The sequence below is a fragment of the Monodelphis domestica genome, chromosome 3 (assembly GCF_027887165.1).
Source record: "Monodelphis domestica isolate mMonDom1 chromosome 3, mMonDom1.pri, whole genome shotgun sequence".
NCBI classification, from domain to species: Eukaryota; Metazoa; Chordata; class Mammalia; order Didelphimorphia; family Didelphidae; genus Monodelphis; species Monodelphis domestica.
In genome coordinates, this window is record NC_077229.1 from 344,517,016 (window position 1) to 344,518,671 (window position 1,656).

A 1,656-nucleotide genomic window follows, 5' to 3' on the forward strand; every position below is an offset into this window, starting at 1 on the left:
GCTGGAGTAGAAGCCCCACTATCTCGTCAACATGTTTGAGGCTTCTTAATTACATTCAATCTGATTTAGCCTTTTCTGCTGAGATGGTTTACCAGAGTATGGCTGCTATATATGCTACAGCTTCTTGGAGTCACAGGTGGGAAATGAATGACAGGCAGACACCAAGGGGAAAAGTAGCTCTGAAAAAAGGGCTCAGCAAGCCTCCACATCAGAAGTACTAGTCTTCCCCGAATGCCCCCATTTGCCCCATATAATTGAAGGACAACTAATTTAAATGTTATTATAATGATCAAGCTTGGCATTAGAGTTGAGAAAATGCATCTCTCTGGGGACCATGAGTTGAAATGCTGCATGTTTTCACATACAATTCAATTGGTCATTTTTTCTGAAGTGTTTTTTTCCTTTTCTGATTTTAAATTCCTTCTACAAGGGAAGGCTTATAGGGGTGAGGAGCAAGTCAATAAAAAGTCAAAAATCATTTGTTAAGTATTTACTATGTGACAGGTACTGTGCTAAACACTGAAATATAAATAAAAACAAAAGCAAAAAAGACATTCCTTATCCTCTGGGAACTTATATTCTAATAGGGGAAGACCATATATGTAAAGTGTGCTTGAAAGTAGAGGAAGGAAGGAGAACATACCCATCTTAGGATATTGTATAATTAGAATTTTGCTCCCCAGAACTCTCTTTCCCAGCTTCCCATGTTCCTTCTCACATTACATGCTAACGTGGAATTTGGGTGAGAGTCAGGCAAGAGAATTTGATCCACATTTTTTTTTTACTTAGGCTTTCTAATTTTGTTTCTTTTATTTCTTCTATGTCAAGTGATTATTAATAAATCTTATAAAATATTATACTTGGAGTTATTAGATATTAACTTAAATCTTACATTTCAATGGTTTAGTCAGAAGAACCAAGGGTGGCTAATGTGGACCCTTCCCAAAAAACTAAGGTTCTAGGAAGAATTCACCAATGAGAGAAAAGGCCTGCAGGAGCAGAGTGAGGAGGCAACTAACGTGTGGTATTGTCACATATATTTAAGGGAAAATGTGACATAAAAATAAAAGTCACTAATAAAAATAAGATTAATATTTTTAAAGAAAATCAATAAGAGAATGAAAAATATATTTCCCACATGATTTTGGCAATATCACTAGGAAATACTCCATCCAGTCCTCCACTCCTGAAAAAAAAATTGAAAATATAAAAAGGAATCAAAAAAATATTTTAAGCTCTAAAAAATTCTTAACTAGGGGTGAAGAGTTCTGATAAAAATATAAATTTCTACCTCTTTCTCTATCCCTGACTCTGTCTCTGCCCTTTGGCCTGAAGGAATATGAAGAATAATATTCAGTTTAAATATACTAAAGATTTGGGGGCTTATTTTTATTTTCTAAAATATCACATTCTTCACTTCCCTATTCTATCTCATAGAACTTTGAGACTGAATTCTACGAATGGGAGCCTCCATTTATTATCTCCTCTAAACCACTGCCATCAGTAATATAGCACAGACATATTTAGGCTTCTGTTTTTACAGAGTATCTCAAATTTTGCTACCCTTTCACTCCTCTGGGAACATCATGTCACTATCCCATTTTGCAAAACTCTGCTTAGTCCAAGTGAAGTCGTTTTTTATAACTCCCTCATTCT